This window comes from Lactuca serriola, chromosome 4 (genome assembly GCF_051521515.1).
Source record: "Lactuca serriola cultivar US96UC23 chromosome 4, Lser_US96UC23_V15, whole genome shotgun sequence".
NCBI lineage: Eukaryota > Viridiplantae > Streptophyta > Magnoliopsida > Asterales > Asteraceae > Lactuca > Lactuca serriola.
Genome location: NC_136411.1, coordinates 339,484,571 through 339,508,548, shown reverse-complemented (window position 1 = coordinate 339,508,548; position 23,978 = coordinate 339,484,571). Strand labels below are relative to the sequence as shown.

The window sequence follows — 23,978 nt, the reverse complement described above, 5'->3', positions numbered from 1 at the left end:
GGGCTGGGTATGGCATTGGAGGCTGATACAACTTTTCAGGGGCCTGTTCCTTCGGATTTGGTAGTGTACCCGCCGAGTCCATATGTGGTACTCGGCGAGTAGAGCTGTCAGATTGAAGATTTTGCTTTTCTGCTTGATTTTCTGCCTCCTCCTTCTGGGATTCCTTGGATTCTTCAATCTGAATAGGTTCCAGGGGAGTGATTATTTTCCCACTTCTTGTTGTGACTATGTTTATGTGCACGCCTCATGGGTTATTTTCAGTTTTGCTAGGAAGTTCGCCCGGTGACCTTTAGTTGATTTGTTGAGCAAGTTGCCCAAGCTGCATTTCTATATTGTGGATAGATGCTTGCTGGTTCCTTAGCATGGTCCTTGTTTCTTGAATTGCAACATCATGATCACTATGTATTTTTTTCTGAAGCAGCTACAAATTTGGTGAGCATTTCTTCCAAGCTTGGCTTTCTCTCTTGTACCGACTCCTCCGTTTGGTAGAAACCTCTCGCTTTTTGCCTGAACTTCTCTTCCTTGGCCTTCTTGTACTCTTCATAAGGAAGCCACTCTTTCTTTTGTTTACGCCAGTCTTCATCATATCGGTCTCGCTTGAGTAACAAACTTGCACCTTCTTGTTGCCATTCTCATCTAAATCACAGTCTCTAGTGAGGTGAGGCCCATTGCAGTTTTCACAACCCACCTGAATAGCATGGATCGTTTGATCCATTTTATCCATCCTCCTATCCATGGTTTTTAGCATAGCCATGACCGTGGATAAATCTTCAGTAGTTGCATATGTGGCTCCCCTAGTAACATCATTTCTAGGGTTGTGGTATTCTCTAGAGTGTTTAGAGAATTCTTCAATCAATTCCTTGATCACCGGGGGCGGCTTCTTTGTGAGCGGGCCTTGCGAGTCTAGTAACTGTCTGGTTGTGACATTAAATCCATCATATAAGATGGAGACTTCTTGCTGGCTGTTGAGGTCATGGTGTGGGCAATTTCTTAGCAAACTTTTATACCTCTCCCAAGCTTCATATAGCGACTCTCCAGCTTGTTGTTCAAAGTTAGCAATGGCCTTCTTCAACTTGGCTATCTTGGAGGGTGGGCAAAAGTGATCAATGAATTCTTCCTTCATCTTGGCCCAAGTGGTGACTGAATCGGGGGGAAGTGCTTTGAGCCAGTCTTTTGCTGCGCCTTTGAATGTCATTGGAAGCATGCGAAGTAGCTGAGTCTCACGAGGCACATTTGGAACATTGAAGAAATCAGCTACATCATTGACTTCATCCAAATTCTTGTAGGCATCTTCATGGTCTTTTCCATAAAAAGGTATTTCTTGAAGTAAATCTAGGATTTGACCCTTGAGCTCGAAAGTAGTAGTCGCGGGAATTGCGGGTTGCACAAGTCCCGGGCCAGTGTCGTCGCGCATCCTCTTCTTCCATTCCCCCATGGGGATTTCATCAATGTTAGCCATAGTGATAGCTAATTCTTCCTCGAAATCAGATTCCTGCTCTTATGTAGGCTCCTCTTCTTCCTCGGTCTCGTACTCAATATCTTCCTTAACCGGTTCGTCGATTACTAAAGAGGCGTTGGATGCTCCTGATTTGCTGCTCTTTTTCTTCCCAAAAACAGTCTTCAAGTTAGAAAAAGGTGACTTCTTGGGTGTACTCGAGCTCTCCACGTCCTTTCCTTTGTTCCTTTTCAATTCGGATTCGGGATCTTCAAACGGGGGTACCAGCGGGGTGTTTGATCCTCTGGTCATGAAAGTCCTGAAATAAACAAGATAAAAACGTAAAAAGAACAAAAAAATGCAACTAAAAAAAACGCAAATTAAATGCAAAATTCACTTGTACTCGCCGAGTAGGTGTGAATGCACTCGGCGAGTATCAGTGCAATTTTGAAGAAATTCTAAACTGAATATTAAAATTAAAACAGATGCTAAAACCTAATTACTAACTACTAAATTGCAATAAATTAACTTTGTGCCACTAAACTCACACAAAGGATCGAAAAAATTAGGGATTAGATTAATTATTTAGAACTGTTCCCCGGCAATGGCGCCAAAAACTTGATGTGTGTGAAACCAACTAGTTTTAATCCTACTAACTTAAACACAAAGACAAACACACGAAAGGCAGTGTACCTATCGATTAGCAGTTTAGTTCAGGTAAGTAGAGTATCGAACACAGGGAACGGTAAACAATTAAAATAAATGCTAATATTATCTAAATAAAACAAGTAATAGAAAATGGGCTTTCTCTAGTTTTACAAGACTAGAAACTTACTAACTATTATTTAGACTAAGAACTAGAAAAGCAAAGATTCAACTAAATTCAATGACGAATGGAACTTCTGTTTAGTTCAACTCAATTGATCCTATGGTTGATATTATGGTAATAGTGCAATGGATTAATTCTTCTATTGGCTACCGATTCAAGTGATTTGATTCACGTTCTCTGCACTAATCCTTAGAGAACAAACTAACTCAAACAGTGGCCAGTTGCCTAATTTAATTTAATTCACTAGGTTATTTATTCGGTTTAATTTAGACTTGTAATAGTTAACTAATTTGGTCCTTCAGTTAACCACTTGTTGATGGTCATCACACAAGCTCACACATGAATTTTCCTATTTTTCTTATTAATTCTAGTTTCATGTTCATTAATCCTAGACATATGATAAAGTGGTCACATAAACATATGAGGTTAACAACTAAGAGATGTTCATGCAGCTTAATTATCTTCCTATTAACAGAAAAATAGTTATCATTCACACTTAAGGTTCTTTAACAAGCTAGAATCAACAAAATCACCAATATCAAATTAAACCTACCATAAATCAAACCTTAGTATCAATATTGTCTCCCCAAACGGAAGTTTAAAGGTTTTAGCTCATGTCTACAGCAAATAACAAACTAAAAACATAATCTAATGATTGAAACACGGTTTATGCAAAAGTAGTGTGTTATTGCCTTTGATCTTCTTCCAATTTGATATCTAAGTTGAAATCTCGAAAACCACAGCTTCTAAGAACCCTTCTGGCCTCCAAAAATCATCCTAAACTTCCCCTATTCGTTAGGGTTCGAATGAGTAGCGTTTCTATATATATATATATATATATATATATATATATATATATATATATATATATATATATATATATATATATATATATATATATATTATGAAAACAGGGGCTACTCGGCGAGTCCAGTGACCTACTCGCCGAGTTCATCACTTAAAATCCAGTGTACGGCAAAGCAAAGTCAAGAATTGCAAAACTTCTGACCAACTCGTCGAGTTGATGGCCTACTCGCTGAGTCCGTTTGGAATCAACATTTTCTTCAAAACACGAAAGTCGTCCGAAATTATGTCTAGTTTTCAGAACATTTTGAATCTCGTCAATCGGAGTTACGGTTCATAAGATATGGCCAAAACAATGACGAGGGGTCAAGCTGTCCAACAACATCCTTCTTTCTTCAAAATCCAAGATCCAAGCTTCCAATCACTAGTTCCGCTTCCTTTTCCATCCGAGCATGTCATTTTTGCTGAAAAATGAAATTATAAACTAATTAAGCACCTTTTATTCATTAAATGAGACAACAACAACATAAAATATTAAGATAATGCATGAATTATATGACTAAATATGCCCATATCATATGTTGATAACAAGCCTTATCTTGAACCCTAAACGTAAAAGGGTCTAGAATGCTACTAAATTCCTGCATAGACCAAAAGCTAAGGTAACATCCACTTCTTTTCAAAACTGATGTTTAAATGATAGTTTGTAAACTTAAGATAACATGATAACCATTCCATCCAATAATGGCACCAAAAACTTATGACATAAAAGACATAGACTTGAAAATACAAATCTATTTTTACACTTATAATTCCTAACAAACCAAATTGACTATATACATCGGGCAGTAGTTCTGATCAATGACAATATAGCTTAGGTAAGTAATAGTGTCGAACCACGAGGCAAATAAGTGTACTACCATATTGTTATTTTATTTTTAATCAATCTTAAAAGAAAATATAATAAAGTGAATATAAATGTCACTCAAATAATCTAGCACATAGATAAGAAAATAAATAATAAAATAACAACCAATATTATCGATCATGATTAACTATATAGATAACATAATTTGAAGGTACTCATACTTGTATTTAATTCATCCTATTTCAATTAATAAATATCCTTTAAATGATATTTATAAGTTATCCACCGATTTCTAGATTGATTAGATCGGATGGTTAAGTCACTAATCATATGATTCTAATTGTTTTAATAGCAATAATAGGTCCCCTAGACTCAGTCTATTATGTCCTATTATGAAAGACTCAATTGGTATGATTAGTCATAGGGTTAGTGGGAATTTCTCAAATTGTCTGAGTTATCATATTAATCATGAACATTAACTCAATTCGATCATCTTTAACCTAGGGATGACTATAGTAACTAGATTTTTCTATGCATCAACTAGTCAAGTTTTGATCTCTCAGTTGTTAGGTGAGCAATTGATTCAAGATACATAATTTGAACATAATCTTAGATTTGTCTATGCCTCAACTGGTCAAGTTTTGATCTCCAGGGTCGATTTTGTACATGATACAAGCCAAATTTTCAAAAAGGTCATCATAGATAAGTCATAGGGAATTTTTTTCTATTTTCCAGAAAATATTTAAGAACATTAATTGGAGTTAGGAATCATTGGATACGGTTAAACACTGCAAAGGGGTCTATCAACCAATTTGTACTGTAGCAAGCCTTTTTCTGTTTCGCTCCAGCTCATCAGTTTAGCTCCATTTTAGCCCATTTTTGTTCATTTTCATTAACATGGACTTCTTACTTACAAATATAAACATAAATTAATAAAGCACATTTTGTCCATAAAAATGTATCTAAATGTATCTGAAATGCCCCTAAAAATATGTATAATTTAGGACATATGAATATACCTCACACCTGGATTTTGCTTGACCCCAAAAAAAGTATAGAATAACTTAAGTCAAATTTATATTCTTCTTTCCAAAAGATAACCCTATTCTAAACCCAACAATTATATCTTACTTCAATACACATATCTGTGTCTAAATCCTAGTAACATTCACAGTTTTAAATAATCATAATCTTCATGAATGTTCCCCACTTTGTATAAACAATACGCACTTTGAATCCCTTTGTATATACCCTTATTAAAAACTCCTTAAAAGCAAGGTATTTTTATCAAATTCTCATCGTTTAGATACTATCCCAGAATTATGCTTCTACTTGAGATACCACTTTCCACATTTCCTTGGTAAATAACTCTCTCCTTGATACAACTTTATTGCATGTAGTAATAAATTTACTAGATTTAGCTCATGACTTTCTATGGGAGATTTTTGGATACATGTTATTGCTCCTCCCAAAGGCCACTAAAAGAAGTCCATGACTTTCGATACAATCCACGTAATGAGCATTCTACCTGTTGATCCTTTACCAAATGGCTCATGGACACCAGAGATTAAATTTCCCTGAGAGTTTACTATCTTGAATTGTAAAGGTCACATATTCATTTCTCCTCTTTAGCTCAACTATAAATGTTTAATTTTTCCACATTTCATGTATTCCATATTTGGAACTTTCTTTCCTTCCTTTATTTCCTACTTGGACACTTGACATCAAACCTTATTGGTTTAAATATATTTTTAGGTGGGGGTACATTCTAGTAAACAATGCAAAATATATAGTATCCCTCAAACCACACAAGTTCACATTTTTGTTCATGATTTCATTAAAACTAGAAAGCCACAAATATACTATCACATATCTACTAAATAAACATTTTAGGATTCTTTTCATAATATCCTACATAATTTTATTAACTTCATTTAAATAACTTTTTATTTGGACTTAATTTCATATATATAGTTTTTTTGACATCTTTAATCATTTATTTCACATTTAACTTTCTACCCCACACTATACAAAGCCCTCGTTATATACTTTATAAATTAAAGAACAAATAAGAAAGAAAAAAACAGAACAGACTCCCCTGGGATAGTGGTGACGAGATCGATATTTGACTTGAGGCAATCATGTTGTTGATGGAAACTTCTTCTTAAATTTTGGAACTTGTTTGTTTCTCTAGAATTTGTATTCATTTTTGGTAGCTGCTCAAAGTTGAGTAATTTGGACGGATTCTTAGGCTAAACATTGGCATCCCATATGTGTACGTGAGAAGTGGCATCTTCTTTATTTAATTCTTGTTGAATGAAGTGAACTGCACATATTTCCTTTGCGAATAAATGATATACTTGACTCGAGATATGAAAAAGCAAGTTGCATCTTATTCTTTTAGATTCATCTTCGTTTCTAATTACTATCATTTCTTGTGTGAATAATAAGGATTCAACTTGTGTTCGCGCTAAACATTCATTTCTTCTCCTTCGTTTAAGCTTCCCACTCCATCTTTGATTTTCCTTATGTATTTCCGCTCTTCAAGGGGTATTATCAACATGTGGAACCATAGATTTGTACTTGAAATTCATGTGCTCCAACATCATAGAAGAATCAGGATGAGATAGTTGTGAATCACAACGCGATTTTGCATTAAATATATTTTATGTTTTTTGCGACCATTTTTTTTCATGACTCAGAGTATCCAATTGCGACTTGATTAGTATAGTAACTTCTCTTTTTTTCAAAAAAAAAATCTTCTATTTGTCTTGTATTTATTAGGAACTAGTCTTCCTTATTTTGTAAACTCTTTCTTATGCTCCTTATAAGATAACCCCACAATTATGTGATGCCTACTCCTTCGTCATTTTTCTCAAAATTTTGCCATAAGCTCCATGCTTTTGTGAGTTTTTCCAAATGCATTCAAATCTTTAAATTTAGTCTCAGTTTCCGACCAAGGCTCAAAATATATTCTTCAACAATCTAAAAGACCAAAAGAATCATCTTGAAAATAAAAATAAAATAAATAAAATAAAACAAAACAAAGCTTTAAAAACCTTTCGGCAATCACTTAAATCAAATTTCAATACAATACGTTGACTATCAAATAAAGAACACTTAGGAAAGACGGTCGAGAGGTAGGATACTTTAAAGATAAAACATTTTAGAAAATCCAACAACCAAGTCAAATCTGAATATTCTGACACCGGTCTCGTAAGTAGAATTACTTGTATTATACCAAATTAGGTGGTTCGGTAGAATAACTAGAAAGTAAAAAACTCTTTAAAAATAAATAAACCAAACAAAAGATAAAAAAAGATAAACACCCTTATTAGAAAAAGAAGTTTTGTTGTTTTGTCGATTTTCCTAAGAAACCAAACGGACTATCTACACTAGGCAGTAGACCTGATCAATGACGGCATAACTTAGGTAAGTAAGGGTATCGAACACATGGGGAAAAGAAGTGTATTATCATATTTGTATTTTCTTATTAATCAATCTTAAAAGAAAACATAATAAATAGATTACAAATGTCACTCAAATAATCTAGCAAATAAATAATCAAATAATAACTAATCTTATCAACAACGACTAAATGTTTAGATAACATAACCTAAAGGTACTCATACTTGTATTTAATCCATCCTAGTTCAATTAGTTAATATCCTTTAAATGATATTTATAAGTTATCCATCAATTCCTAAATGATATTTATAAGTTATCCTTTAAATGATATTTATAAGTTATCCGTCATACTTGTACTCATACTTTGGTTGTGTCGTGTTTTTCTAGTCAGGACACTTAATACATCATGTGCTTAATTGTAACGACGTGAATTTTCAAAACCAAATTTTCATTTTTAATCATATAATCTTCATAAAACATCAGTTATTTAGTTTAAATAACATAACTCTGGGTTTAATCAGTTGATAATCCAGGATCCTCGAAACATAATTCTTTCTCTGGTATGTAAAATCAAGTTGGTGTCGTCCCGCGATCCTGAGAAAACCTGAAACACATAACACACAACACAGTAAGCACGAAGCTTAGTGAGTTCTCCAAAATACCACGCACAAGTAATTAGCCACTCGAGGCTATAGCTCTGTAAGACCTTCCGGCCAATGTGTATCAGTGGAACCCTCTAATCCCATAGCTCGTTGGACCCTCTGGTCTGTTCATAGCTTTTTGGACCCTTCGGTCCGGTCTAGCTTGTTGGACCCTCCGGTCCGGTCTATATAGCACATAGCATAAAATCACGCAAACAAAATGCATAACTCAAGGAAGCACATAAGACCCTATGGTCACACATAATTGTCACCCCTAGATAAAGTATAGTGAGAAGACTCACCTGGTGGCAAGTAGGTAATAGACAGCACAAGAAAATCCTGGACTAGCCTCCACCTACACGTTAGACAAGCATCTCAATCATTATTCGCCTTATTACTCATTTACTCCTTAAGTGCTCTTTTCCCGTTTTTACTCTCGGTATGGGTAAAGCTCTATTTTACCCCTCCATGAGCCAGACCGAGTCAACAGCCAAGAATGACCTGACTCACCGAGTGCACACTTGTGACTCGCCGAGTTCACTCGTTCTCTCCACGTTCTTCCTAAGGTTCACTCACCTCACTGAGTTGACTCCCAACTCGATGAGTTAACACTTGGTCCAGGCTACTAGGTCATACCTGCTACGACTCTTCGAGTCATCCCATGGACTCGGCGAGTGGGCTCCATCGGATTTCTCATTCAGCCACCTGAGGTTGGATCTGTGACTCTAGCTTATAGGTCCAACCTCCTAGCATCAAAAGTCACATAAAGGTCCAACCTTTATGTTCATGTATCACGTATCTAGCTCTGTTTGACAAAATGACCCTTTTAATAGTGTTTTAGGCTCAATACTCTTATGTGACTGCATAAAGATGGGATCATGGGACTCTCCGGACCTCTCAAGGTCTAGATCTGCTGTCTAAGCCTCAAAGGGACTTCATATACTTCATAACTCAACTTAATAGAGGGTGAAGAAACCCTAAATTCATGAGATCTACTAACCATACGAAAATAGGTATAGATTTATACCATAAACAACAGCCTTGAATGGAATAGCAGCAGATCTGAACCCCTCAAGTTGATCTTGCTTGAACAGCCTCCTTCTTCCATGCAAGAATGCACCAAGATGATGAAATTAGCCCCCTCCTTCTCTCTATGCTCTCTAGATCAAATAGGGTCTCTCAAGGGGAAAGTGTGGCCACAATTGAAGGCCATAAGAGCCTTTAAATACGTCACAAACCCGAACAATTAGGGTTTTCCTCAGCAGCGCTGACTAGGCGAGTCAGATACCCGACTCGTCGAGTCCTTCCATTTAACACGTCACCAAGATGCGACCCTACTCGACGAGTTGAGTAACCCACTCGCCAAGTCTCTCCAAAATCCTTAAATTAAATAATTAAGACAATTTACATGTTAAACCGGATATTACATTAATACTTAAAGACAGAGGCCAACTTTCTTAAATATAAATCAAACAAGGGTTTTAATGGATAAAGTTTCTAACTTTATACATTCTCAAGAACATCCCAAGACTTATCTTAAACCATAAACCTAAAAGAAGGTTAGAATTATACTAAATTCATGGGTGGACCAAAAGGCAAGGTGACATCAAATTCTTGTCACTGCCATGGGTCCAGAAAACCATGTAATATAACCTTTGGGACCTAGAACTTCTTCAACTCCATCACATGTTATGAAAGAGACTAAAACCTGATTCAAAACCTATATCTATGAAGCAAGGTACATAAAGGTTGGGACTTTATACGTCATAAAGTCTTAAAGATTATTGGAAAGGTAAGAAGTTGGATGGATCTAGCTTTAGAACGCACCAAATGACTAGCACCTTCTCAAAGAATCACCAAATGTACCAAAATGTCAACCTTAAGGCAAAATAAGGAAATGGAGGCTAGGGTTTCACGATTTATGGTTTTTTGGGAATGAAGGCTGTAAAAAAATGACTAACACTAGAAGTTAGTACCCTCATATAGGTCTCAAGGTCCAAGATTAGGGATTGGGGTGTAAGCGTCTTCGTGTTTTGACGCTACACATATCATGGCACGTAGCATGCTTATACATTAAGCATGTCGCGAACAACGGTTTTTCCTAAAAGCCCTCGAACTTATTTTCTCAAGATTCCTAACTAAGCACATATGAAAAATAGGTGTTACATGCATGGTGAAATTACTAGCTCACCCACTACACCATACGATGGGGGTACTCCATCAGACCTTAGGGGTTATGATTATATCTAGTTGATAATGGTTTTAAGTCATGATCTAAACTGTTTTGAGTCATCTTGGAATATAACATGTATGAAGTGTTATCATATGTTATTATTATGTGTATATCATGAATCTAATTTGATGGATGTCTATTTATAACTCGTCAACAAAATTTATAAATCCGTAATCAACAACCTTAATTATAAACTTTTGACAAGTCACACCAGTGAAACTTAACAAACTTAGCAGAATCATCACAAAGACAAACACGTTATTGATGAACTCGTAGAATAAATTGATTATACCCACAACATAGTAGTTGAATTTAGGAATTGGGATCAACGTCTACAAAGTAACCCACCTTCTCCACAACATTGATGTATGAAAAACGTATTTCGCATCAAGAGAAGATAGAATACATATTTGCATGTCATCGGGAAGGTTATTGAGTATGTGTTTCATTATTGTACTTTTCATATCTACTTATTCTTCATATATTTCCTACTTGGTAGCCATATTTGTAGGCCTATGTGTGACATCCCTAATTTTATAGCCAATTAAATATTTTTTCTTAATGCTTATTTAAAATAGAGTATTCTTTTATTATAGAATTTGTTCCTAAAACATTATTTTAATCAAAGCATTTCCAAAGAAACATTTTTCATTAATATATAAAAAATAGGATATCATAATTGATACAAAATATAAGTATAAACTTGTCTTAAGAAGCCTTACAAACATCTTTTTATACTAATGGCCTATAGCTCCTCAAATCTCTCATCAGATCCAAACATTACTATACATGTACCTTCATATCGCTACTTGTGATACAAGGAAATAGAGTGGGTTAGGCTAGGAAACCTGGTGAGTACATAGAGTTTTCTACCCAAAAAATATACTTAATTCTTCTAGTTATATATATATATATATATATATATATATATATATATATATATATATATATATATATATATATATAGACACACACACACACACATATATATATATATATATATATATATATATATATATATTTCACATCAATAATTAACCCGATTACCAATCGCCGTTATCTTCAATATTTCTCTAGGGACATGTCTTAAGGATCATCGCGAGCATCTGGTAGAAAATACTGCTTCGGGGATTCCTCCGTAATACATGTAAATAAGGCAACCATGGGGGAATAGAGTACATTGCATGAACACGTAGTTCATCTCCTATAGGTTGTCAATCTACTAGTCTTCCATTGGACTGTCTAGAATAGGTTTTGGTTGTTATCTATACTCTATTATATAACTACAATGCACATCCCTAGTACAGTCATGGCCTCTCCTCATTATTTTTCATCTCTCATCACCCATTGCTACCCAATATATTATAAGTATGAAAATAAATATACATTTAAATCATATAAAAAGCATCTCATATTGTTTCATCTAACACATAATATCTTTAATCACAGATAATAAGCACATATATCATTTAATTATTTGAAATCTTCATATCTATGTGTAAGATGAAAGTAACTATGCATTCACTTGTTAAAGTTGATGACTTGTAATTTGGAAAACGCTTTGCCTAACACCTTAGCTTTTCCTTTGATATGACCTAGGTACGAATATCACTATGTATTATACTTATATTCCTTGTTACTGTAATATTGATCTATAAATAATAAAGAACAACTATGTAAGTTCATATCGGAGGTAGGGTCCGTTTAGTATATAAAGTATACTATTTGGAAATACCACTTTAAACAACTCATTAAATTTAGCCTAGACATCATTCTCGTAAGGAAATCCATTAGTATTATGACTTGGAATCACTAATAAATCTTATTTATAGATACATAATAACGAACATGAATATACATATAAGTTACACTTGAAGCATAGTAAAAGCAGCTTAACTTACAAGAATTTTAGCAAAACCTAGTAACTGATAGGCAGAACTCCAAAACCGAATGATATATTGCTCCGAGCTCTCAGATGCGCTAGAGTCTCGCTAAAGTATTCAAGAACTAGGGAGTTTCAAGGCTATGGGTGTGGTAAGGTTTATAGAGGATTTGGGCTTGAATGGGAGGAAATGACCTGAAAATTTTCTTTTATATATAGGGATACAAGGGACACATCGCACCCACCGACTGAGGTGTGCCACACATATGGAGATTGTTGGCTCATCTGATTTTTGCCATATGTTAGGTTACGATTTCCCACATCACCCCCTTCTAGAACCTTCCACGTGTCAAAATCTTGTGATACCACATGCCACGCTCTCGTGTTTCCATGTCGACTAGTTGGTGGAAAAGCATGACACTTTTTTGCAATGTGGCACACTCTGGTGCTGCCACATCATCATTAGCAATTATTTTCTAGATTCTTCGAATGGCCATAACTTTTGCATATGAGCTATGTTTTCGAAGTTCTTTATATCCACGGAATCCTCTCGACGAGCTCTAAAACTTTCCTTTAGGTTTCAATAGATATTCTCAATATATTTTAAAATCTTATTTTTTTTATAGATTAGACTGTCAAATTCCATGTGAAAATCATAACTCTTTCATATAAACTCCACTCTAGACTATCTTCATATCGACGGGTTCATATTTATGAGATCTTAAACTCTCGTTTAAATTGTTTTGGCTAACACTCAATCCATCTTAATTTCGATTTATATGTTGTACACTACTATACCGAAACTTTGAAAAATCATAACTTCCTCATACGAAGTCAAATTTAGGCATTCTTTATATGCACACTCTTGCTTTTACGATTAGTTACATTTAGATTACTTAGGCAAATAAGTAACCTATCTCTGATTCACTTTTTATGACGCGCATAGTTGTGTCGGGTTTATCGTGAAACCTTAAAGAAGCATAACTTCTTCATACAAAGTCGGATTTAAGCATTCCTTATATCAATGATATATTCATTATGTATACTAAATGTTTAGGTAGGATTATTTACTATATCAAAAATGTATAGCCCGAATTTGCCGGCGTTACACCATGGATGCTAGAAAAATAGATTTTAATGGATATCAATGGAAAAGGAAACATTACAAGATGTATTAATTTCCATGACCATGTTTTTAGTTGAATATTTTCCCTTGATATGTGGTGTAACACAAATCATATGTTTGCAAGACATTGTCAAAAGATAATTTGACAATCTTGTAATGTAAAGGATTTAAACACAACACCAAAATAACAGCATTCTTTGTCAAATACTTGGTTCTTAGATCTAGTAACTGTAACACTTGGTTAATTGTAGGTTTACCATTATAATATGATATCAACATCTAAGTTCTTAGATGAGCACTCTATAACAGAAAATATTCCTTATGTTGATGATGTTAGAACTCAAGCATTACATGAAAAAGCAAGGTAGAAGCTCTTTGATCCACATGATGGTTGCTCCGTGTTGACGTATTTATGAGGTTTATTATTACTTTCCAAGGGAAAGATAGAAACGATGTCGTGTTTTTTTCATGTAAAGGTTGAAAATATATATTTCATATGTGACCTTTTCGAATATTTTGTTGTTAGAAAACACGATATAGTGTGTTTATATATATATATATATATATATATATATATATATATATATATATACACACACACACACACATATATATATATATATGTGTGTGTGTGTGTGTGTGTGTGTGAGTTTGAAAGAATTTCAATCTTCACCATGCCGTTATAAAGCTTGAAATTCATTGAAAGGTATTTTGAATTTTGTACGGAGTTTTTGTAGAAGCGTTGTTTTCAAGAAAGCTTTTAAGATATGTTTATGATTTCTCATGCAACTTATTTACTTTTATATCTTGATGATAGTGTGTTGATGACTTTTGACTTTGAGCTTTTAAGACCGGGCACTAAATTTTATATGACAGATCTTTGGCAACTTAACTACTTCCTCAGTATTGTTTTCACATGAGACAATTACAGCGCCAAACTCGACGATTCTTACCCACAGATTACAACATGTTTTTGTATCAAAAGAAGTATTAATTGGAAGTTCTTCGAAGATCCAACATGCTTAAATACAAGCCTACTCTCTTTATTATCGATACCAGTGCAAAACTCGACGACTTCTTGCACATGGAATAATGATTTATCTTTATAACACAGTCTTACTATGCACTCCAGTATCTCAAATTTACTTGATTGGATATTGCTTGTTTGGTTAAACATGTTTTCCTTTACATGAATGATCCTCATGAACCACATTTATATCTCCCGAATGGATTCTCATATATGCTCGTGGTACCATCGATTTGGGTTTACAAATATTTTTATCATACTTTTAGTGTCTTATAGCATAACCTAACGTACTATCAATTTGGATTTAGAAATATTTCCATTATACTCTAAAGATCTTAATGTTTGGTATTAATCAAAATCATTTTCCCAAAAACGCTAAAAACGACAACGGAAGTCTAAAAATAGAATAAACTTAAAAAAAGTTGTAACCCACCAAAGATCATTTTGCAAAGCGTGGAAATATTAACAACAACCATAGAAGGAAAAAGTATTACAACCTTTAAAGATTTTGATTCCTTTGAGAAGGTTGGAAGTTGATTAAGATGGAAAAATATATTTGGGTTTTCAGGTTACAATAACATTGTACATGAGGAATTCCACTTAAAATTTAAGGGTGCATGCAAACAAAATGGATCTATGGATTTTCATAATTAATAGCAACATACTTATGAAATAAAAACTTCTATTCTACTATAATCAAAATTACTAGTAATAAAATAAACCTTTAACGTAATCGGTTATGCCAATCTCTTGAATTCTTCGAATGCTCCGTGGAAAGCAAGCGCCAAAAGTATACAAGCCTCTAATGACTCACACCCAAAACCCTAGAACACTAGAGAGACAATAGGAGAGAGGAGAAAGAAGTAAAATTGGATTTTACCTTCTAAGAAATTTTATCCACTAAAATTCAAGGCTAAAGGGTGTTATTTATAGTTTAGGTAACTTGCAGATAAATCTATATTTGAATAATTAAATATCAAATTTAATCTTAATTCAAATCATTTCCTTATCAACAACTAGGAGCCTTCCAGAAACCCTTAGAAAGCCTCCAAACCTTCCATACCATGGATGGTTCTAGAATTGTTTCTTTTGTTCAACTATTGAACAATTGCAATTCACCCTTGCACCATTAATTAATTCCAATTAGTCCCAAGTTAATTCCAGATTAATTTTGATTGATAATTAACTAATTATAGTTATTTCTAATTAATTTATTAATCATATAATAAATTAACAAATCATTTTATCTCTCTCTCCTAAAGTCATTTCAAGTTATTTCTAGCTTTTGAGGGTAACCCAAAAAAGGACTTTACTTTTATTCCACAAAATTATATCAATTTAGTCATGACCTTGACCAATTTAGTTATGACCTTGGACACTTATTAGAATAGTCTCCCACTTGGACAAGTCGTCAATATAGACTTTGAATAACAAGTAAAGAGTGTTTTCCACATCCATTATCGAACTTTAATTTACTCAAACAATGGCCCTAAGATAAGTGATCAATTATTCCTTCGTTCTACAACATATCGTATGGACACAAGACATGGATTAGAATTAATCTCATAGTCCAAGATTTTGTTTCTCGCATTACGACTTATGATGACAAAATTCAGACTATTAATTGAAAATATCAATTACTCTGGGCTCGGCCAAGCACTTCAGATGTTGGCAACAAATCATCAAAGGTCCCAAAGAGATTACTTTTCCTATTAAAACAAATGGAACAAATAAACTTTGACTATATAATCATACCTTTTACTCAGCACGTCTTACATGGAATTACACTTTATGAAATCCAGTTACGGATGTGTTGGAGTAAACCAATGCACAACAAATTTGCAAATTATGACTCATAAATCTATGTTTGAAGAATAGTAGATATTATCATCTTAGAATGACTCTTGATTGATTCCATGAAGTAATCTCTAAGAGCGGGTTTAAGCTATTGTAACACCCGGTTCCTGATAAGCATTTTTTAAAATGAAGATTTATCATTCTAGCAAAGGGACTCGACTAGTTGAAGGACCAACTTGTCGAGTAGGATTGGGCGTGGATGCGGGATTTAGGTGACCTACTCGGCGAGTCGGTATACCGACTCGGAAAGTAGCAGCTGTCTGGATGAAACCCTAAATTTGAGGGTTTCCACCCTATTTAAACACTTTATATGGCCCAACTTTAGCCTCCGTTTTCCCCCAGAACTCAGTATCAAAACCATAGTCTATCTTGAGGGTTTCATAGCCTTAGTGGTACATTTTGGTGATTTTGGAGCAGAAAAAGGAAGGAGGAGCTTGAAGAACCAAGAGGATGTCAGAAGATGCATAGTTTGTGCAACATTTACTGCTCATTTAAGGTATAAAGCTTATACCTTGTCCATTCATCTTATAGATCCCTTTTTGGAGTGATTTAGGGCTTTGAGGAACCAATTTTGGTGCCAATCATGAGTGCAAGCATGGTTAGGGGGTTAAGACTCCAGATCTAGGGTCCTTAAGGGACTACATGGCATAAAGTTGTCAACTTTATGGCCATGAGAAGTCCCAAGCATCTTAAGAACCTCTTTTAGGACCATTTGAGCTAAATACCCCATGCATGTATAGCAAGATTGTAGCTTTACATGTAAAATGGACATTGGGAGGCAAGATCTATGTTTTTGAGGAGTTACAACCCATCTAAATCGACTGTATAGTAATGGACATGGATGGACTTGACGAGTCGCTCCTGGGACTCGGTGAGCCGGTGTGTATTGACCACCAAATCCTTTATGTGGATGGACCTGTTGTTAGGGAGGAAAGTCCCTTAGATGTTTAGACGCGAAAAGGGACCTGGGAATCATGGGACTCGACAAGTGTATGTAAAGACTCGGCGAGTCCAAGCCAATCTCCCAATATTTGAAGATAGACTCGACAGGCTATTCATACAACTCGGCGAGTCACAGACTGCACGTGTTCATATGAGGGAGATGAACTCGATGAGTTCAAGAAGGAACGCGGTGAGTAGGATGAAGATGGTCCAGATGGTTTGAATGAAGGAGAACCCGTCGAGTTCTTACTAGACTCGACGAGTTGAGTCGGGGTTGGATCAGGTTAGTGGAGTATGGACTCGGCGAATTGGTGGACCAACTCGGCGAGTTAGGTCAACTAGGTGTTGACTTTGAGCAAGTTTGACTTTGTCTAGTTATGGTATTGACCCTGGTTAGGGTCATATGTTCTGTTCGATGTCTTGAGGATTGCCGTGTAGGGATTGAGGGGTCGAGGAGAGCCGACCTTCACGCTGAGGACAGTTCAGACGCTGCACGGCATCGAGGTGGGTTACCTTCCAGTAGAAGTGGGTCTAAGGCACCAAGTCCAGACCACTAGTAGAGGAATAGTTGTGATGATTGTCTTTGTGATAATTATCTGGTTGTTGACGCTTGACGTGCGACTATGCTAGTTATCTTGATATGTGACTATGCTAGTTTGCTATGTTATGTGAGATAGTATTAGTAGGAGGGGACTAGTCCCCGATCCGGTCGTTAGGACCAATGGGTAGGTCGGACACCCCATATATGTCTGACAACATGATTATGATATGATATTATGTGTTAGTAGTAGGTGGTGAAATAGTCTTCGTGTTCAGTTGAGATAGACCAGAGGGTAGGTCAGCACCCCAAAATAGCTTGACATGGGTAGGTCAGCACCCCAGAATAGCTTGACATTGGTAGGTCATCACCCCATAACGGCTTGACATGGGTAGTTCAGCATCCCAGAATGGCTTGACAGGGGTAGGTCAGCACCCCATAATAGCTCGACATGGGTAGGTCAACACCCCAGAATGGCTTGACATTGGTAGGACGGGCGGCCCATAATTGTCTGGCAGTTTGTATGTTAGGTGTTGTATGGTATACGGTATGATGGGGGAACTCAGTAAGCTTTGTGCTTACAGTTTCATTTATGGTTTCAGGTACCTCTTCGTCCAAGGGGAAGGAGTCGGCGGTGTAGCAACGCATCACACATGCACATATGATTTCCCATTAGAGTTTTCTGGGATTGTACTCTGATATTTTATTACATTCAGATGATATGGTTTTGAGACATGATACTACGGTCGTATGTATTGATATGATTTTAGCAATGTCTTGACAAGTTATTTTATAAACCACTAAATTTAAAATAAAATTTTTGGCCTTGATTTTTGGGATGTTACAGCTATATTTAAAATCCCTATTTCCAAGTACTCATGAATATTGCAGCAAACCCTATGACATGTCCAATCACTATGGACAATCTACAAAGAATTCCTGACAATCTTAAATCAATAATTACTCCCAGAAATATGACCAACTGTGCCATTTTAAATAAATTAATATTCAAGAAGTAACACGCAAAATGAAACACAATAATAAACTAATTATTATACGGTATCATAATCTTTGAATATAAATAATTCTTTATTCTTTAATCACCATAACAATTAAGGATTTATCTATAGCATAAAAGCTTTGGGGTAATCAACTTAACAAGTAAACTTGTCAACATTTTTCATGCCAATGCTTTTAGCTTGCATATGATGTTTTCCATTGGTCATCACTATTGTGAACAAATCAACAAAAATATATTCACTTCACAATTTATATCTCCATCATCAACAATTTCTTGGACGTAGTGGAATTTCCTCCTTTGATGCATTGACCATGTGTGATATCAAGAATCTATAGTCAATATAACCGCACTTTCACAGAATATTTATAATGAAAATTTGTTACTAAAAAAATCAAAGGTCCATTATGAAGTTTTCTAGTCCACGTACGCTCCTTGGATACTTCACTTGCACTAATGTGGTCTTACCCACCTTGTCGAATATACCACCATCTCCTATTGTGAAACCTTTCATTCTACAATTCAAAATGAATATCCATTCAGACTATGAATCAAAGTCATCTCTAAAGTTCATGTCACTATAACTCTTCTTAATCATGCTCTCTACAGTCCAGAAGTAACCATTCTTTGGTATCTTTCAATACCTCAGAATGTTCTTGACAGTTGTCTAGTGATTCATCTGACCCAATTTCTTATCCAATCTCACGATGCTCAAAACATTAGATAAATCAAAATAAGCACAATTCATATCATTCATGATTGATCATATATTTGAAGCACATAGGACTTAACTCATGCTATCATTTTTGTGACTAGTACAAATGACTTTTGAGATTTACTCAACTCCTTGTTATGAAGCATGTGTATAATCCTTTTGGAATTTTCATGTTGAAACCTTTCAACAAATTATGCTTTGACTGAATCTTATTAAACATTTCTATCTATATTTTTAGATCCAAATACCAAATATCATTGTCGTTTTCCATTGTCCATCATAGCGAAACAATTTCCAAGCTTTTACACTTTGCAACTTAGAGACAATGTTTCCTATGAGCGGTATTTTCATCAGCATGCAATACTAGGAAGATAACGACACTCCCACTAGATTTGACATGTACTCAAGACTAATCTGAACTTCTAAAATGACAATATTCTTTGACTTTCTTATGGAAGAACATATTCCTTGCAATGTGGTGCTTACTTAAATCTACAAATAGAGTTTTCAAGGTTACACACCTTGTTTGGATCCTTTGTATGTTAAAATCCTTTCAAAACATCTCATATATCCTTTGAAAGTTTTATATTGAGGAAAGTCCTTTAAACATCCACTTTACTGTATCTTATATCAAAGAAGGAAACAAAGGTAACAAATAACCAAATAGACCTTTCTCAGTTATTGATGAGAATGTTTCCTCATAATCAATTTCTTAAGTTTGATCGAAACTCTTTTCCACCATATAAGCTCTAATGTGTGTATATTGCTATCCATGTTAGTCGTCACATTGAAGATCTAATCGCAACCCACTGTCACGAGACTAGGTTTAGGATCAACCAATTTCAAAATTAGTTATCCTTCACGGACTAAATTTTGTTATCCTTACACTCTTCTCATTGGCAGCCCTAGGGCCCACCATTTCTTCCTAGTAGCTATTAGGATTATCCAAATTGATCAATGGTTTATCAATAATCAACGTATCTCCCTCGATAGTTAGATAAACTCATAAAACTTAAGAGGTGCACTAACTATACTAGATTTTGCAAAGAGTTAAGGCAATTTCATTTGGCTCAACTGGTTTTCTAACCTCGGGTTGAGAAGTAGTGCCAATTATAGGTCCATTGTTGGTCATATCTCGAATTTTCTCTAAGATCAATATAACTCCGAGTGACTTCTTTATATATATATATATATATATATATATATATATATATATATATGTGTGTGTGTGTGTGTGTGTGTATGTATGTGTGTGTGGGTGGGTGGGTGTATATGTGTGTGTGTTTCATTCTCTCAACGAACACTCATTTTGAGATATAAGCATCACAAATATCAAATGTATTTAGTGAACATTCGACGATGTAACATTTCTAAAATCTAGATTAAAGTTGGTCATTGGTTTCTCATCTAACAAAAGACCTGACAACACTAGACCTGAATATCAGGGAACTTTCCAACTCCATATTTCATGAGGTGTTTTCAAACCTACTTACTTGTATACATAGTTCAACATATGCTCAACTATTTCAATTATATATTCCCAAAAATTTGTGAATGGTAGCGAAGCATGACTCATCATAGATCAAACCATATAGCTTTTGATTCTCCTTTTAGTAACATCATTACATTATGGTGTCCTTGGAGAATCCAGTTATGGAAACTATTCCACAATCTCTAAGATAATCGTAGAAGCTGATACTTTGGCATTCTCATTTCATTTTAGATTGGAGATCCTTTATCTTCATGCCCAATTGATTTCCTAATTTGTTCTAATACTCTTTGAAAATTTTTAAAGTTTTATACTCATGCCTAATTATTTAAGTATAATCACATCTCTTGAAATTATTAATAAATACGACATAATAGTATATGTCATCCCTTGTGGTGGATCGGATGGGTCTATACTAATTAGTGTATACAAGATCCAACAATCATTTAAAACCATTACATGTCCATGTGAATGGTGACTACGTCATATTTCCAACATACAAGACTCACATACATCATCCAACTCAAGTTCTAATGATTCCAAGTCTGGTCCAATTGGAGCTTAGTGATTCGATTCTTACTTCTGTGGTTAAGGAGATTATGCCACAAGTGTGATCATATGTAAACTGTTATGGGAATCAATACTTAAGTCATCATTGCTATTATTAGAGACAAAAACTACAATTTCATGAATTCCAATTGCAAGAAGAAGATTTAAACATAAAACAACCTTCTTTATAAACTAGAATCTTCACCTTTCCATTATCAAATGAAAATTGAAAATCATGTTTATACAACACATAAAATGAAAATTTGTGTACCTAGACATATCCGAAGAGTAATAGTGAATGATTATATTTATTCTAACTCCATTACTAAGCATAAGCTCTAAATCCTTAATCATTAAGACATGCGACATTTGTCCATTCCGATTATTAGGTGTAGCTTTTGATGCTTAGCTTTCTTATTTCCTATAGACCAAACAATGTCATCCAAATGTGATTACCACATCATGCATCAAGGAACTGTGAATTAGATGTGTTTGGAGTTTGATCATTCAAATATTTGATGTAGATTCAAACATTTGACTTTTCCATCTTTAAGTACTAAGGGCAACTTCGTTTCCTATGATCCTTGTCATTGCATTAATTGGAATTTGCATCTTTTGAATCAAATTTGAATGGAATAGATTACACACCAATTCCATTTCATTTAGAATTAGAACATTTCTAATTCATTCCATGAACCTTTAGAAAGGCAATAACTAGAATTGGGTATGAAATATAATTCCTTTCCACTTTCCTCGGTTTGGAAGAGTTTTAACAATCACATCAATGTCTTCTCTATATTATTCATATGATAAATCAGGTTTAAATTATCATACGAACTAATAAAATATATGAGCACAAGATCTATAGCAAGACTCTTGTCAAGGGTAAAATTAAGATTCTCGTGTTTGTCTATATAGCTCTCATTGATTACATACAAAACTCTTTTCTTCAATTCGAATGCAATTAGGAACTTTTGATGATTTTCAAACCACTCTTGTCTTTTCTTTTGGTGAAAGATTTCACTCAAATGCAAATTCATTTCATATGTTCACACATTCACAAAAGGTTATTTTGAAACAACGAGTTCATAGACATAATGATGCAAGAAAACCTTATTTGACAAATCTACATATTTGTGGGATTAACGACTTATTTAAAGTTAACATAATATTTCTTTTAGAGATATGCTAATTATGGACATCTTTCCCAATATCAAAATCGAGGAAGATCCCTTAACAAATGAGCCATTCTCGAGGAAGAACAAATAGATGTTAGAATTAGAAATTGAGTGTAGATGTCGGAGAGGATTTCTATCTAACCTAAGAGAGAAATTTTAAAGAGGTTGATCCATTCCTTAATTATTAATCGAATTTTAAATAAAGGCTAGGATTCATAAATATAATTTTTAATTTGAAGAGGGATGACGTAGTCACATTACGAAACTATTTTAGGTTGGTAAAGCACTTTACCAATATCAGTCAAAATGAAATTCCTAGATCTTTTGAGATTCATTGAAGAATCAATGGTGTATTAATCTTGGATTATTCTTTTCTGTTTGTGATTGAGATTCCGATGATCACAAACAAGATGTGAATAACCATGCAAACCCCCATGACATCCTTGAGGTCATTTCATTATAAGTCTCTTATAGTGTGGCTTCATGAAGGAGTCCAACTATTGATTCGACTGATTTTTAGTCATATATATATATATATATATATATATATATATATATATATATAGTGATATACTATTATACATATGTATAGGGTGTATTTTAAAACTTTTTCATATAGTCATATACTATTAAATATTTTGTTTCCTTATCTACTTTCTTAAAATTGGAACTAGGGTTATTAAATTATCTAGCACTATTCGGTTTGGCTTTTATCAGATAAAGTAACAGATAATGACTAATAATTACCCTATTAATTGAACTAGGCAAGCATATCTATAAAAAATTATTTTTTTGAAAGACATGTCGCACCCTTCGATAATTTTTATTTTTATTTTTTAGGTTTCATCTTTTATGCACTAGTAATTGAAAAGGGATGACTCTGATACCACTGTTGAGGTTTTTAGGTTGCGATAACATTGTACACCTAGAATTTCATCAAATATTTTAGGGTACATGCAACCTAAATGGATCTATGGCTTTTCACAATTAATATCAACATACTTATTAAACAAAAACTTGTATTCTACTATAATTGAAATTACTAGTAAAACAACATACCTTTAACATAATTAATTATGTCAATCTCTTGAGTTCTTCGAATGCTCTATGGAAAGCAAGCTCCAAAAGTATGCATGCCTCCAATGGTTCACACCCGAAACCCTAGAACACTAGAAAGACAAGAGGAGAGAGGAGAAATAAGTAAAATCAGATTTAACCTTCTAGGTATTATTATACACGAAAATTCAAGGCTAAAGGTTCCTATTTATAGTTTAAGTAACTTGCATATAAATCTAGATTTAAATAATTAAATATTAGATTTAATCTCAATGCAAATCATTTCCAGATGAGCAACCAGGAGCCTTCCAGAAACCCTTAAAAAGCCTCCAAAACCATCCATACCTTGCATGGTTCTACAATTGCTTCTTTTGTTTAAATAC

At 34.4% G+C, this 23,978-nt stretch overlaps 1 non-coding gene across 1 annotated transcript; it reads left to right on the top strand.

Annotated features, from left to right (window-relative positions):
- Nucleotides 1-968: 968 nt before the first annotated feature.
- On the top strand, nt 969-1,075 carry LOC145103531 (small nucleolar RNA R71). Its single transcript, XR_013706617.1, has one exon. It is a non-coding gene; the product is annotated as a small nucleolar RNA R71 (small nucleolar RNA).
- The last annotated feature ends 22,903 nt before the right edge of the window (nt 1,076-23,978 follow it).